The following is a 17,507-nucleotide window of genomic DNA, read 5'->3' on the forward strand; positions in this document are numbered from 1 at the left end:
CCAGCATAGCCAGTAGGGTCTTTGATATGGGTGGTATTCCATCAAATCAAAAGCAGTTCTATTTCTAATTACTGCAATTTTCTGTATTGAAAATTTATATCACCAGTTTCCCGTGTTTGTATGCTGCATTTCACAAGTGGAAACTACATCGAATTGCTGAGAAACTCACTCTCTCTTTAGCTGGCACATGTTTCTGTTGGGAATTATTAAGCAGCTAAAAGGGCATTATCATTGTGCAAGGGACTTTGGAGAACTCAAGGTTGTAGAAGTACCATAAATATGCATGGAAGAAAACCTAAATAATGAATGTTTTTCCTATATTCCCAGAAAGTCTTGGTATGTTTGGAGTGCATGATATTCTGTGGAGAAAAGGAAACAAGGGAAGAAAATCAAGGGAAGAATAATTCTGTTGACAGAATAGGATCACCACACTGCAATATTTTTTTAAACTCCAGTTTGCTGATTCCATAAAGACTAGTCATTTCCATACTTGCCCTTTGAATGTGACCTCTGAAGATAATATTTAATAGGCACGTGACATGCAAATGGGGTAGAAAGTTGATGCTATTATACTAACACAATAGCAATTCTCCTTTCCTCCTTACATTTATATAAAAATTTGGAGAAGTCACAAGATGAAAGCTGATAATTTTGCAGCCAATTTTGGCAATGTCGTATAGAGATACTTTGAAAATAGGGCTGAAGATTCACATGTTTCAGGGGCCATTGTTTACCCCATCTTAGAGAAAAAGCTATCACCTCCTTAACTATTCACTAGAACAGAGAGAAAATCTGAGAATTAATCCAGTTTTCTGTTTTCAGCAGGACCAAACTTAGATCAAATCATAAACACATGAAAAAAATACTATATCTTACTGCTAGTATCTGATACATAGAGATATCTTAATTATCTAAATGGAGGCTCCATTTAGTTGTCACAATGTATAGCTACAAATAGACTCATACAATAATAATATCTTGATATCATGAAATTGTAATAGCAAATTAAGCATTATCAGAAACTAACTTTATCATATGAATCTACATCCCAACATCCTTTAGGAGGAAACAAATTATATTCATTATTCCCTCTGTCATTTATCAGCACTGAATGACATCAGTTATTCTGTGCAATGACATCTGAATATACAAGAAAGGAAGATCTACAGAAACAGAAACAAAGTTTGTAAGCACTGTGATGGAATGACGAGATTCCTGAAGATCATTTCTTACCACAACATGGTTGTAGATTCCAACTGTTTTCTTTGTAATTATAACTTTCTGATTCCACTTTAGTACAGGTTAGTCCTTGACTTACAACCGCAATTAAGCCTAAAATTTCTGTTGCAAAGTGAGACATCTGTTAAGTGAGCTTTTTATGATCTTTCTTGTCACAGTTATGAAGTGAATCACTGCACCTGTTAATTTAGTAACATGGACGTTAAGTGAATCTGGCTTCCCTATTGAGTTTGCTTGTCAAAAACATGCAAAAGGTGATCACATGACCCTGGGGACACTGCATCTGTCATAAATATGAGCCAATTGCCAAGTATCCAAATTTTGATTATGTGGCCATGGGGATGATGCAACAGTCGTAAGTATGAAAAACAGTCATGAATCATTTTTTTCAATGCTGTTGTAATTTCAAACAGTCCCTAAATGAACTGTTGTAAGTCAAGGACTATCTGTAAGATCTTGCCTGAACTAAAAGTCATATTTTATCTTTTTCTTTAATTAAGTTACTATATCTTCTGGTTTTGAATTACCATGTTCAATAATACATGGGGATGAATCCTCTAATATTATATTTCTGAAATTCCTGAACAGTAATAAGATGAGTTCTGTTAGAAGAGCAATCATTAGTCTGTTGATCTTTTTTAGAAAGACAGAATGAACTGACTCAATTGGATTCTGAGTGCTTCCTGCAGCATCAACTGAGCTTAATTCAAACCTGTAGCTTAGAGCTGTCCCTTAGGCTAGAATAAAAGCTGAAAGCAGCTAAAAGTACAATACAGCAAGTCCAATACAATCCAAGATTTAGTGCTTCAAAATAAAGATCAACTTCTGCAATAACCTTATTTTTGCAACTCAGCAATTCTGGTGCAAAGTAGGTTAAGAAGCTGTGTACAGCAGAGATAGTCAACTTTCTGGAAGTGTCAAGTCAATTTGGCTTTCAAAAAAATACTAGTGAAGACATGCACCCTATTACTCTGTGGACAAGATAATGAAGGATGATATAATAATGTTAGCATTTAGTCTAAATACAATTCACTACAGAAGAAATGGCAACTAATTCTAGATTTCTGCCAAGATACTACAAGATTAGTTCCCCATGACTGCCTTATGAAATATATCCACTGAAAAAGAGGAAAGGACAAATATGCGTAGCACTGCTGCTTTAAGATGTGGCTGGATTAAAGTGAAAAAGATGCCTAGCTGCTGATGTGTCCATAGACAAAATAAAAGCTATATGCTCTGTGTGTATACACCATTGGAATGTGAATATTAGAACCATGAACTAAGGAAATTTGATGTTGTCACAGCAGAAATGTCAAGACTGAACATTGACATTCTGGGAATCAACAAAATGAAATGGACTGAAATGGGTCATTTCACATCAGAGGAGCATTATATCTTCTGTTGCAGACAAGGAGGTGAAGAAGAAATTTATTAACAAAAAAAGCCTCAAAAAACAGTTTTCAGATGCAACCCTAACCCCCTTCCCCTACGATAAGATGATTTAAATTTATGTCCAAGGCAAGCTAATCAATGTTATGCTGATTCTGGTTCAGAGAAAATGAAATTTGAAACTTGATAGAATGCTAAAAAATGGTATCTGAGATAATGGGAAAATTTGACCTCACAATGCAAAGTGACTCCACACACGAACAATGCCAGATATGCAGCACTGAAATCAAATGGTTTCTGTATTCTGCAAGGAAAGTTGGATAGGTTCTTTAGTTAGCACACCTGGGGCTGATTAAAGCCCATATCATGAATTACTTGCAAAATTATAATTGCTACCCAGAGTTGTCAGGCTCAAAACCCAAGTGGGGATATTTTCAAGACAGCAACCTTCCAATTCTGAGCCAACCAGTTTGAGTAATCTAAGCCATGTCAGCTGCCATAACTATTGTTAAATTGCAGATAAAAACATATTTATTACAGATTAATCTGACATTCACCAACAGAAGCTAGAGCATGAAGGCACCAAGTATCCTGTGGCCTAGCCCTGATGGGCAATCCTGAGGCTGGATCCTAAGATTACTCTAAATCAACAAACCCAGCAGCAGCTCTGAAGGCATTCTACCTCTCAGGATCCTGCCCATTAGAGGCTCAATGTTCTAGTCTGCCATACAATTTATTCCAAGACCCTCCCTGTAAAAAGTAAAGAAGATGACCTTCGTGCAGATATGCAAATTTTGCTACCAAAATAAGAAGGGGTGAAATCTATCTTTAAAAAAATCTTCCTAATTCACTGAAAGTAAAAAGAGGGAAGAATGACAGCACAACAAGACTTGCAGAATTGTTGTCAGTCTTTCTAAGTAGACCAGACCAGTAAATCAACTTCATTAGGAAGCTAGTAAGACTACTTATAATCTTGCAAACTGTTTTGTATACATGGCACTAGTCTGCAATTTCCTATACAAATATGTCTTTTTCTGAATCATGTTGTAGTAGTTAATCAAGAAGAGAAGCAACCTAGAACTAAGAAGAAATTTCCTGACAGATAGAACAATTAATCAGTAGAACAACCTGCTTCCAAAAGCTGTGAATGCTCCAACACTGGAAGTTTTAAAGAAGAGACTGGATAGCCATTTGTCTGAAATGGTATAGAGTTTCCTGCCTGAGCAGGGGGTTGGACTAGATGACCTCCAAGGTCCCTTCCAACTCTGATTCTCTTCTCTTCTCTCTTCTCTTCTCTATTATTCTCTATTATTCCATTCCATCCCTATTCCTATTCCTATTCTATTGGTTGAACCTGAAAAAGCATTACAAAGTATATTTTACAGTCAAATCTGAAGCACTGCACACTCTAATTAAGATCTGTATGTTAAAAAGAATCTAAAGCGATTCCCTCTTCCCATCCAATTACCCCATAGATGTCTGGAATTTAGAGGAATCTCATCAAGTGACTTTAATGTCTGTGCCACTGAAAGATAAATGCTTACCTAAGAATGTTGGGTTGCTAGGAACCATCATGTTAAATTTCCGACAAAATTTATTCAGGGATTCTGTTGGAATTTTAAAATAACTTTTGCAGACTTCCAGACTTACCTGGAAATGAAGAATGATAATATGTATTATCATTCTTGCAAGATGCAAGAAAACAAGAGAGGACTGGTAAGAACAAGCAACATAACTGATGGATGGCAATACTACCATAGGCTTTTTCCCATTTTTAGTATACAATAATAATGATTTGACTTTGAAGAACACAGACACAGGTTACAGAGAAAATGCCTTTGAAATACTTGGAATACACTGACCTTACACTTTGGTTGCAGAGAATTTATTAGATCACAAAAATGTCTCTCAGATTGCTTGGATAGATTGCTTAATCTTCTTTTCCTGGCCTTTAAATCATTGTTAGTCAAATATTAAAATATGACATTTTCAAAATCCTAAGGCTACAGTCCACAAATAAGCATGTCTGAGTCAACTAACGTTCAAAATTTAAGAATCTCAGTTAGTCACATTTCTGAAAAAATATACTGCTCTACCATGTGAGCTGAAAGCTCTACCTGATGCTTTAACAGTCAAAAATAGTGTTCTAATATTTCCAATGCTTTCTTCCCTTGCAAAAAGAAGGAAAGAGAGAAGGAAAAAGCAAGCCCCAAAATAATGTCTGGTACATTTTTTCTCCTTTTTCTTACATTCTTCTATAAAATAATAATAATAATAATAATAATAATAATAATAATAATAATAATAATAATAATAATAATAATAATAATAATAATAGTAATAATAATATAACACCCCAGACTTAACAATTGTCGATAAGAAAGACAAAAAAGTCTGGATAGTGGACGTGGCAGTGCCTGGAGACAGCAGAATAGACGAGAAAGAACTGGAGAAGATAACCAAATACAAAGACCTACAAATAGAAATAGAAAGACTGTGGCAAAAGCAAGCAAGGGTAGTACCAATAGTAATAGGCTCCTTGGGTGTAATCCCAAAACAACTGGAGCACCACTTGAACACCATTGGCATTGACAAATTTGCTATTAGTCAATTGCAAAAGGCGGCCTTATTAGGAACTGCTTCCATCCTGCGACGATACCTGTAATACCATCAAACATCCACATCTGCCTATCCAGGTCCTGGGTAAGGACTCGATAGGTAGACAAAATGCCAAATCCAGTCTGAACATCTGGCTGACTGTGCGATGATCGATAATAATAATAATAGTAATAATAATAATAATAATAATAATAATAATACAAAGACCTACAAATAGAAATAGAAAGACTGTGGCAAAAGCAAACAAGGGTAGTACCAATAGTAATAGGCGCTTGGGTGCAATCCCAAAACAACTGGAGCACCACTTGAACACCATTGGCATTGACAAATTCACCATTAGTCAACTGCTTCCATCCTGCAACGATATCTGTAATACCAACAAACATCCACATCTGTGTATCCCAGATCCTTGGTAAGGACTCGATAGGTAGACAAAAATGCCAAATCCAGTCTGAACATCTGGCTGACTGTGCAATGAATAATAATAATAATGATGATGATGATGATGATGATGATGATGATAAAGTTGGAAGGGACCTTGGAGGTCATCTAGTCCAACTCCCTGCTCAGGCAGGAAACCCTATACCATTTCAGACAAATGGCTGTCCAATCTCTTCTTAAAGACTTCCAGTGTTAGAGCATTCACAGCTTCTGGAGACAGGTAGTTCCACTGATTAATTGTTCTAACTGGCAGGAAGTTTCTCCTTACTTCTAGGTTGCTTGTCTCTTTGGTTTCTTGTGTTGAGAGTCACAAAGATATTTTGAGCACAACCAGGTTTATATCTATTCTATAATCTTAATATGGCACATCTCACAAAATGATGTTTAATATATATATTAACCTAAGTTTTGTCATACTATAAATATCCATGCCAACTGCATTTCAAATCATGCCATTCTAACTCCAAAAGCCTTCTAATTTTTGGCAACCTCCACTCTTTCATATAACAAGCTGCAAAGTTAACATTTCCTTTGATGCAGTTTTAGTTAATACTAAAAGGCAGAGGGTGCTGGCATTTAAGTTTTCTGTTGTATACCTCTCTATTCTTCCTTAGCTTTGTTAAAAAGTCCATAGGAAAAGTTCTCTCAAGATCTTTCTTTGGAATTGAACTGAAGTGTTTAAAACCCCAACACTGTAAAACACTGGAGATAGGACCAGTGAGTGAAAAAGAGATTATTCAAAATGCACATTTCCTCTTGGTCACTCTGTAATTAAGGAAAACACAAAAACCTTGTATGAAATATTGAGGAAAAACAAATTGAAGCAATATTCTTACATCAACATGGATCAGAATGACTAAAAAGATGGCATTTTTTTAAACAGCACAAGAATAAACCATTTATTTATGATTTTTATGCCAATTATGAAATGTGCAGCTGCTTCTTACTCTTTTTACCCCAAAGTAAGCAGAGAAATTGGTTTGGATTGCAAGAGTCATACAAAAATTGGAATATTAACCTTTTCCTTCCCATGTCATCATTTTTTTATAAAAAGATCTCAAATGGGTCTTTAAATAAACAGCCCTGCAATTGAAGCAGGAAGGTGGTGAAGGAAAGAATTAAACCTCTTCTGATCCACAGGGGGCATCCCTCCAGACATGTGCCTTGGTAATTATTTTGGAGTTGTTGTTTTTTTTAAAAAATCAAACAAGTCACCTGCACTTTAACCCTGAATAATAAGATTTCACAACAATATACTCTATTGTTTATACTGTATTGTACATAGTAACACTAACAAGTCATTTACACAACTTCATTAGCTCTCATTATTTAATAAGGTGCACTGGAGAATCTCTTTGCAGGACTACATGGTGTCACAGGTTCCGACTAATGAAGCACTTCAAAGAACTTTCAGGCATGTTTCCCAAAGTCTTTATTGCAGAGCTACGATTTTGCCGGTCACCATGATGGACGGGCTGATGCCAGAATCTGATTTCCTTTCGCTGGCATCAAGCTTTTCTTGCTAAACCCCTCCCTTCTCATGCAGTCACAGGTCACATTATCCAATTAGTGTGAAGGTCAAAAGTTTACTTCCTCTTTCTTTCCCGGGCTTTCCCCCCCCCACTCTAAGCTAAGTATTAACCCAATAAATACCAGACAGTTTTGCATATTGTCAAAGCAAGAATATATAGTATTTGCAGCATTGACACATGGTGCATATGCATGGAAAAGTGGGTGCAAAAAGTATCAGATGGTACCACAGCAGAATGCAATCAACTAAAGTTGGATTTCTTCATGTGTACTCCACTGTTTACAGAACAGAATGTGACATTGGTCTTGAAGTGAGCAGTTGCCCCTTTGGTGAAGTATGTGCAGTAGAACCCAAGAATCTTAGTCATGTTTCCACATTTGTCTTTTATACAGGCATGCAACACATCTAAACCTTATCTTACATTTAGGAAAATGAGATTCCAGAAACCTAAAGTTCCTCCAGCACTCCTATATCCATGTAGAATTGGCTAAATAAAAATGGCTACACAGTATCAGAAATCCCCAAAGTGTCAATATAGACTTTGCAAGCAGTCCAGTTTTATTGATTTTGTTTCCCTTTTATTTTTATTTTTAAATACAGGTAGTCCTGGGCTTACAACAGTTCATTTAGTGACTGTTCAAAGTTACATCACTAATTTTAATATGTATTTTTAAGTAATAAACTTATCCAGACAACACTCTGTTTACTAAGCACTTATGATGCGTAAAAATAGAAAATCAATAAAAAATTTATTTAAAAAAAGTTACATCACTATTTATGACCATTTTTAATACTTATGACTATTGCAGCACGATCCCATGATCAAAATTCAGATGCTTGGCAACTGGTTCATATTTATGACAGCTGCAGTGTCCCTGGGTCATGTGATAATTTTTTCTGACTTTCTGGCAAGCGAAGTCAATGGGGAAGCCAGATTCACTTAACAACCTTGTTACTAACTTAACAATTGCAGTGATTCACTTAACACTATGGAAAAAAGGTCATACAATGGGGCAAAACTCATTTAACAAATGTCTCACTTAACGGAAATTTTGAGCTCAATTGTGGTTGTAAGTCGAGGACTACCTGTAGATTCAACAAGCTCTATCCAAAACTAGACTTGCTAAATAAGATCCATTGACTGGTTTCATTTTTAAGCTTTGAAAGCATTTCTCCCCAACAGGAAAACTACAAAGAGGCAGCTGTTTTCAGAAGAGTCTAAGAAACATTTGGGGATCAGGCAGTGGTGGGATTCAAATATGTGAACAACCAGTTCTCTGTGTGGATGCCACTTCCAGAAGTCCATTCTGGGCCTGGACAACAAAAAATTAGCTACCAGTTCTGCAGAAATGGTGTGAACTGGCTGAATCCCATCACTGGGATCAGGCACAGAAGAGTCTAAGACACAATTGGGGATCTGGGAAACAGAGGACAATGAACATAGGAAGCCAGTAGCTAAGTATGTGATTTATCTTCTTGGAGGCTTTTTTCTTCTTCTTTGCTGTGATGGATATATCTTGCTGTTAATGAAAGGACAAGTATAGTTCTTGTTATGTGAAAAAAGACTGCCACAGTGAATTGGAGAGTCACTGTGAGAAGAACATGAATCAGAGAGTAGAAGCAGAATGGGACTGGAATTCAAGGTTACTGGCTAACCTTTTAGTCAACCTCACTCACATATTTCCTCTCATTAATTTTCCAAGCCAACTTTTGCAAAATGAAATTCGCCTTCCTCTTTACTGAAGAAAGAGTATTTCCAAAGGGCACGATCAAGTGGCTCAGGTGCTTCTGCTCTAAGGAAGACATTTGAGGCTGCTAACTGCTTTTCAAATGTACAAAAGGCACCTGATAACCTGTAATAAACACTAGTGACCTGAACAGGAGATTCATTGCTTCCGAGCAGCTTTGTTCTCTGATAAAATGACAGCACAGCCTGAAAGATGGCAAGAAGTGTGCATAGGCACACATAAAAATGATGTGTGTGTGTAAGACATTCATCATTGTCTTGCTATTCTACAGGAATGATTATATTGGAGTGTACATGAAGATAGAATAAGAAATTTTGTGAACAAATAGTTGAAGGTATGAATATTTTTGAATAAGAATAACCTGGAAGAAATCTAAAGCATTTCAAGTTTAAGTCTCTGTTGCATTTTTTGTGTGCAAATGATTTGTAGGTCAAACCAGATTAGTGGGGGATTAATAAACAGTAAACCCTCTGTCTGCCACTTTCCCATTTCACTGGAGGTAGCCTCATACTCAATCAATAAAGACAAAAAAGCAAAATCAGGTACTATACATGTCACTTCTGATATCGTTTCTATAACTATTATGTCCTTCTCTGCCTCACATTCTGAGATGCAACAGATGTAGAAATATTTTTGTGACCTGTAGTTCATGTTAACTTCCAGCTGCTTGCAGTATTGCTCCTGGCAAGTAATTTATTAGTTTACCAAACAAATTATCCTGGTGTTTTATACAAAGACAAAGCAAATCACATACATATGTAGTACTATGACTGGTAGTTGTCCATCATGGATATTTAACTGTAGTTGTCTAAGGTTTTTCTTTATTTTCTTGATAGCTATGGCTAATGAAGTTGACATGCATAGTCAGGAAATCTAATATTAGAGCTAAAATCTGATAGCGAATTTAGATAGATTTAAATTCATTGGGAAGATTATTTCAATAAAGAATTTTCTCAATCACAAAAAAATTGCAATGTGAGTGTGTCAGAGCACACATAGAACCCAGTTGGTAGAATGCAAGTCAGCAGTGTGTTGGCTTCTAAGCTAATTTCTAGATAAAAGAACCTAGTTTCCATAGCATGGGCATGCTTCAATAAAACTGGATGCATTTTTAGGCATACCAGCCAAACTGTGTGAGAACTGAGCAATATTGCCCTTATAATTGCAAAAGGAAGATGCAAGTGGTTCAAATGTAATTAAGGCTAGTAATCTAATCTATACTTACACTTTATCTTATTAAATACCATTATATGAAACCAATGATGGATCAAAGTCACAATGGGAAGTGCAAATCAATATCTATGGATCCACTTGGTGATTTATTTATTTTTATTTCTTATCTAATGCTTTATTTGGGGGGGGGGGTCGGGAAGGGAAGTTGCTGTTCCCTAATGCTATTCAGTGTTTTGTATAACACTGCTTCCTTTGAAAATAATAGCATGATAATTCTTTATGTATGACACAAATCAACATCTGATTTATTCCATCTCTTTCTAGCCTGTTTGCTTGGCTATTATTAATATATAATTCAGTGAAAGTCAATACTGACATTTAATATACAGACTTAAGATCTATAGTAGGAGATTTTAATGTAGAACCTATTGCTTGAACATTACAGAAACATAGAAAGTCATTATAAGACCATATAGCTCCATTTTCAGTTGCTGGACTGGAACATAAGCATGTGTCAAGCAAGCCAATCAAACATGATTCACATGAATGACTTAACTATCATTTTCTTATGTTGGTTCAGAATTTTTTTTTTAATAGAAAACCTGCAAGTGGGATTGGGATATAGAAGACAGAAATCGTATGACTATTTCAGCAATTCCAAGAAATTTAAGGGTTTTTTCAGCTTTTTAAAGTGTATTTGTACATGCCTTCTTCTATGCAACTACTGTTCCTAAAACAAAAGATGCATGGCACACTTAGAACTCATCAGCTTCAAATTCCATCCATCCATCTTATTTAAGTTGATATGTAAATCCTTAAGAAATTTATAAAAAAATCTATACAGTATTTTACTTCTAGATGTATCACATATTTAGATAGAAGGAAAAAGTCCAATATCATTGAGAACCCATTTTGATATCTGAAGTCACCCTGATTTACTTTTTAAAAACTTATTTAGAAATGTTTCACTTACAGTATAAAAAGATACACTATTTAATTTATAAAGCACACAGCCAGTTTTCTACAAATACAACCTCTAATTGCTTAGTGTACATAAGATCCTTAGTTCAGTTCCACATATGTATAAGTATAGCTGGACAAAATCATTTTTGAATCCAGAAATGAAGAACTGCTTTCAGTCATAATCCAGGGTGAGATGGCAATTATATGAGTCTGAATCTCTATAAGCTGTTCCTTATCTTCCTAAAATAATTAAGAAAGCACCCCTATCCCAACTTGCTGAAAAAAACCTTAGTAATAGCAAGAGCTAGTAGTCACAAATGTGAAAAAGAAAAAAGATAGCTTGCAATCTTTTGAGTCAATATTTTTGATCCTATCTTCTATTTTAACCTACTTTTTGAGGTGTATGGCACCCAATTTACCCTCTATCCTTCTCCTTCGCCTTATTTTGCAAACAGAATAATATATGCAAATACACAAGCAGGATCAATCATTTATATTGTTCGGTCACTTCATGGTGTTGGCTTGTGTAGAGAGGAGGGTGCTCTATAATTTATGTAGCAGATAAATGCAACTTTAAAAGCAATTTGGACCCATTTAGTAAAGGAACCGGAGATGAAGTAAATGCAACCATGTTATCACAGGCAACCAGCTGAAAGGTCTCAATTAGTTCAAAAGGTGTTATCTGGTATTTAATAATTATTAGATTGAAAGCATAATCACAGGGTTAGAGCTGATTTTTCTGCCACTGTTATCTTAATGGAGACCATAGTATTTTGTCCAAGGTCTGTGATTCTTACTGAAGAAAAAAACAGAAATCAGACTTGGCAGACTTGGCAGCAGAAGAAAAGAGTGTCATTTAATCATCATGTAATGACAGGAGGTATGATTAGTCTCTAACTTTTCACTCTTAGTAGCACACAGATCATACAGGTTCCCATTAGTATCATATAAAAACTATTAGGAATAGATACCTGGGAATATCTTTAAAAAATGGAAATAAAATGCAGTGTTGGATATTCTTCAGTTATGTACAGTTCATTACATTAGATGTACTTTGAAAAGAAAGAAAAGGCAAATTTACTTTCTAGTCCACAATTATTCAAGTCTTTTTTCTTCCCCCAGAAGCTCCTACATTTCTGTGAAAAAGCATTTTTCCTTTTTCAGATTATTCTAAATCAGAGATATCAAACTGCCAGCCCGCGGGCTGGTTTCATCATACCGAAGCCACGCCCACCCCACTGCGTCGCAACACGTGACATGACATGGAGATTTTTAAGAAAAAACTGGACAGTCACCTGCCTGAAATGAGCAAAGGGTTGGACTAGAAGATCTCCAAGGTCCCTTCCAAATCTATTCTGATTGATTGTTTGGAGAATTGAAAATTGTTCTGGAAAATCATGCAAGTAACAAAGGAACTGGTGAATGGATTGGTTCTTTGGAACCTCTCTAGATAAGGAGAGAATAGAAGATGGCCTATATGCTATGGACAACTGTTCTCTGTGAGGGTGTTCCTTGGATTTGAGTGCCTGGAGGTGAGGCAATTAGCCATCTTGCTCTCAACAGTAGTAGAGACTTTTAAAGTTTGCAAACCTCATTTTCTAATCACTTTTGTAAATTGCTCATTAACTACTAAGTTATTACAGATCTTTGGAATGAATGCTTTAAAATGCTGGGTGAGTATGCCTTTAATATTGAATGAAATAAAACTTTAAACATAAGAATTTAAACTGAAATAAACAGGAAAAAAGCTAAATAAGATTTTAATATTAGAAAGTTATAAATGGACTAAGGGTCAAGATAAAATTGGAATACTGAAACTTTTTCAATAAGATTTTTGAATTACTTATAAAGTATAAACAGCTTCTCATGGGAAACAGATACTGTTTTGTTTTTTACAACCTACAACATAAATAATTTCATGATTTCAAAATCTAGATGCTAGAGGAGTTTTTAGGTAGAGGAAAATATAGATCTGCAAGATGGTCATGACAATAAATATGCTGAAGGAGAATGGAATCAGAAAATAGTAACCACAATATCAGCAATATAATGATGTCTGCTTCTGTAGACAAACTACATCCAAAAATGTTACTGAAGAAATGACAGATATACAACAAATTTTACCTGACCAGATAGAGATAGTATTGAAAGTGGATTTACAACTGAGAAGTCAAAGAATGATTTTGAGAAAAGGATGCTTCACTGGATCTAAAAAAGAAACTGACTTGAGGTTTTGAAATTTCAAAAGGAAATACAAATGACAAACTAAGACAGTGACCTGGAATATTTTTTTTGGTGGGGATTTTAAAAAAAGGCTTATAAGAGAATTTTTGAAGAATTCTGTGCAATAGGACAAAGAAGAAATGAAGAGAAATCAAATTTATATCAAATGGGATATAAATATTTTTAAAAATCAAAGAATATAAGATTGGTTTATTTGATCAAGGTTAAAATAAAATATGTTGTTACTTCTGGGTACACTTTTTTGAGTTTCTGCTGACACCAGAACTGAAAAGATAATGCTTCTATGGATAATGGGATATGGGATGAAGAGATAAATATTTGTAACTTTAGAGAGGGTGAAAAGTTACTATTTCTATTTATACATTTTGTGATGAAGATTTTGAGTCACTTTTTTATGTATTTCTTTTCTTTTTCTTTATTATATTCTTACATTTCTCCTTTTCCTTTTTTCCTTTCCTTTTCCTCTATTACTGATTGAAAATACTTTGTGTTTATATGTTGTTCTGTACTTATCACCAAAGCTTGGCAAATAGTTACATCTGAGGATTTATCAGAAAGAGAAAATAAACACATGTGCATTACAACCCTTAGAGTGTGTACTAAAACATGACCTTCAGGATATCAGATTGCAGCAGTATATAAATCTACATAAGATTTGAATATAAATTCTTCTCAGTGACCTATATATTTTCCATTCTTAATCTAAAAATCTTATTTCGTCCAAAGTTTTTATCTTATCCATTCTAAACTACAATTTTTTTTCAGATTTGTTTATCAAAATAATGCCCCAAATCTACATGAAGAAATTGTAACAAAAAGTTATAACGTATACCCAACATTCTCAAAGAGAAACATTTTTGTTCAATTTTTTTTCTAAAATCAACTCTAATGGGGTCTTGAATTGCTAGAAATGTGCTACTTGTGTTAATGTAGGTGTATATATCTACAAATACATTATGCTCAAATAGGTTTATGCACTACGCTGCTAAATACAAGAACCACACAAATTTCAATGCACATTTTCTCCTAAAGCTCAAGAATCTTGCTTATGGTAAATGCCAACAATATTATTTTAAAAATTCAGTATAAAAATAAGCATAGCAAGAAACAGAAAGAAAGCAAGGGACATAGGATAGATCAGTGTTTCTCAACCTTGGCAACTTTACGATGTGTGGACTTCAACTCCCAGAATTCTCCAGCTAGCGTTGCTAGCTGGAGAATTTTGGGAGTTGAAATCTACACATCGTAAAGTTGCCAAGGTTGAGAAATACTGGGATAGATGGACAAACTGATCATCACAAGACAACAGTGATGGAATTGATGCCTAGCAAGTACCTTCTACTTTTACACACTTTTGTTTCACTTATTTTATGTCAAAGTATGATTAATTACTGGCTAACAAAGAACAGAAGGATGCACTGTTTCACGCTACTGACCAGAGTTATATGTCACCAGCTTGTCAGAAAATCCCTAGAATTCCATATATTGTAACAAGGATCACCAAAAGGGCAGGACTTGCAAGCCTCACTGAATTCAACTCTTTAAAAAATGTGTATGAGGATTCTTATTGAAGCAGTTTCAACCTTTCCCACTTTTTATGAAGCTACATTATCTGCTCCTGTTTACTCTAGCTTCTTAGTGGCTTAAATGGATAAAAAGGGCTTGGCTGGATTGAGGAGTATGTAAGTGAGAAGACCAAAAAATCCAGGTTCGCTGTTAGCATCATTTGTTTTTATTTCAACAAATGCTGAAAAATGATACCCATAAGCCACCCATTGGGCAGGATTGGAGTATAAGGCCTAATTGTGTGATTCAGTATAAAGCAACATGAAGTTTAGAGTAGGACAAAACTCAAATGAGCTGGTAGAAGCTGCAGATGCCTTCCAGATCCTTAGACAACAGCTTTCAAAACTCTTAGCCAGCAAAGGCAATGATTAGTAATTCTGGGATATGTAGTCTAAAATACCTGAAGGGTATCAGATTGTCCACGCCTGTGCTAGAAGAAAGAATCCTCTAGCTCTTAAATATCTTAACTGGAATTTTTTCTTCTTCTGTAACTACGTCAGTAAATATGCCTGGAAGTTCAGACATAACTTATCTTTTCTCATATTAATATAATCATCCTTCCAGCCAAAGAATTCAAGCTGATGAATATTTAAAACAGATATGGAATTCAGATATTTATACTTACCATTTAGAGACAGGAAGCTGCAGGTGTTACAGTTTTGGAATTCAGTTAAATCTTAAACCAAAACAATATTTATCAAACATTCCTAAAGAAAGAACCCCACTAATTCAAAGATACAAGATTTTGGAGATCAGTCTAACTAAATAATCTTAGCCAACCCAATTTTCAAAGGAGGCCCACCCACTGGAGACCTACTCCTGCAGTATCTGGTAAGAACAGCCAATTTGCAAAATCAAATAAGTGTAGTTTGGGGTGAAAAATGACAGAAACTGAATTACCATTAAATTTAGTTTCCCAATATACCCTCCCAAGGGTAGAAAAGTATTCTAATTTTAAGATATGAGAATATATAATGGTTCTTTTCTATTTGTTTTTATTAAAGCTACTCAGTCTTGGCTGCAAAAATCTGGACCAGACTAGATGGCAGCAAGTTTTCTGTATCTCTGCTGACAGAGGAATTTTTGCAGTGCAGATCTAATAGTCCCAGCAGATCCTAGCAGAGTATGCTGACAGAGTATGCCACAGTATAGAGTGGCCATATGTTCCCATGACAGGATTCAAGCAAAGCTGGGGAATGTAGCAATCGAAACAGTCCAGCTAGCAGAACATTTTCCTAGTCATAAAGTTAAGTGGAGTCAATTGCTTTCAGTATATTTGACTTGTTTTGTATGGCTTGAAAGATAGAAATACAACTATAGTTATAAAATGGGTTAATTTTTTCCCCAAATTAATAAGGGGGAAATGGGCATGATCAACCTAGCTGTAATTAAGCAGACACCATTGATTTTAGTGGAAAAGAGTTATCAATAGCCAAGCAATGTTTTCTCACTAAAATGCTGCTATAGAAAAGTACTCCATTTTGGGCTGGGTGACTTTCCACATGTTAATGTTTATATGATCATTGAGGGGTCCTTGGTGCTCTCCGACTTTGCTTGTTTCCTTGCAGATGTTACATTATCCAAACTAGGTAACATCATCACTGATCATCATCGCTAGTACTGATGATGTTACCTAGTTTGTGTAATGAAATGTCTGCAAGAAAACAAGCAGGCTCAGAGAGGACCAAAGACCCCTCATTTCAACCCTGAACTACAAATATTCTCCTTTATTGGTACAGGTAGTCCTCGACTTATAAGAATTCATTTAGTGACCAAAGTTATCATGCCACTGAAAAAAATGGCTTATGACCATTTTTCACATGACCACTGCAGCATCCCCATAGTCAAAATGATCATGATCATGATTGTGATCAAAATTCAGATGCTTGGCCACTGGTTCATATTTATGACCACTGCTGTGTCCTGGGAGAGTCATGTGATCCCCTTTTGCAAACTTCTGACAAGCAAAGTCAATGGGGAAGCCAGATTCACTTAACAACCTTGTGACTAATGTAACAACTGCAGTGATTTACTTAACAAATGTTGCAAGAAAGGTCATAAAATGGGGCAAAATTCACTTAATAAATGTCTTGCTTAGCAACATAAATTTTGGGCTCAATTGTGAGTAGGCCGAGGACTACATGTATATGATTATTCCTCTATATATGTTAGCTCTTAAAGTAAACCAAAAAGTAAAAGGAGTCTACAAATCAGCCTCACAAATCAGCATCACTAGCGGGGCCAACCAAGGCCTACATTCAATATGGCAACCAGAGTTCCCCATGTAATTCTTAATGACTGTTCACCTTCCATCTCCAAGTGTGCAAACGATAACAATAATAAGAAAGAATAGTCTCCATTTGCTTTACCTTGGGAGCTTGGAGTTAAGGCAGGGGTCTTCAACCTTGGCCCTTTTATGACTTGTGGACCAGGCACGCTGGCTGAGGAATTCTGGGAGTTGAAGTCCACAAATCATAAAAGGGCCAAGGTTGAAGACCCGTGAGTTAAGGGGAGACTTCGCATCAGCAGCTGGCACGGACTATGCATTTGTGCTACTAATAAGGACAACAAATTTTATAGTCATAGTAGCATTT

The 17,507-nt window shown here is 35.5% G+C and overlaps 1 protein-coding gene across 1 annotated transcript in view; it reads right to left on the bottom strand.

Annotated features, from left to right (window-relative positions):
- The window catches only part of LOC120316178 (plexin-A2-like), a 55,487-nt gene that overhangs the window by 13,696 nt on the left and 24,284 nt on the right, over window positions 1-17,507 (bottom strand). The gene's annotated exons all lie outside the window — the stretch shown is intronic.

The sequence above is a fragment of the Crotalus tigris genome, unplaced genomic scaffold (assembly GCF_016545835.1).
Source record: "Crotalus tigris isolate CLP2741 ecotype Arizona unplaced genomic scaffold, ASM1654583v1 scf7180000019275.859293, whole genome shotgun sequence".
NCBI lineage: Eukaryota > Metazoa > Chordata > Lepidosauria > Squamata > Viperidae > Crotalus > Crotalus tigris.